Here is a 344-nt window from a genome sequence, read left to right as displayed (position 1 = left end):
AGGGTCACACTTAACTGAAGTGAAAGCTGACCTACTCTTGACTCTCTCGATTTATCAAAACCATTTTTTTAAGCCAAATCAGGTTCTACAAGGCTTTTCTTTTTAACCATTTGAAATCGAGGTTTGATAACCCCTTTTTAAATTACTTTTCAAGTTAAATGGCATGGTGTAATCACTTGCGGAAATATCAGAATAAAACCAAAGCTCAAAACTTTGCATTTTAAATCATTTAACAATGCTTATGGCTTTGCACATCACACAAAAATACAAGGCACAGATTTTGATGTAAACGTCGTGAAAGGTTTGTTTCCCGATTTCTAAAACTCTTTACATATATGGTTTAT

The sequence above is a fragment of the Theobroma umbraticum genome, unplaced genomic scaffold (genome assembly GCF_002168275.2).
Source record: "Theobroma umbraticum cultivar Fairchild unplaced genomic scaffold, ASM216827v3 scaffold_55.0, whole genome shotgun sequence".
NCBI classification, from domain to species: Eukaryota; Viridiplantae; Streptophyta; class Magnoliopsida; order Malvales; family Malvaceae; genus Theobroma; species Theobroma umbraticum.
This window is presented reverse-complemented; position numbering follows the sequence as displayed.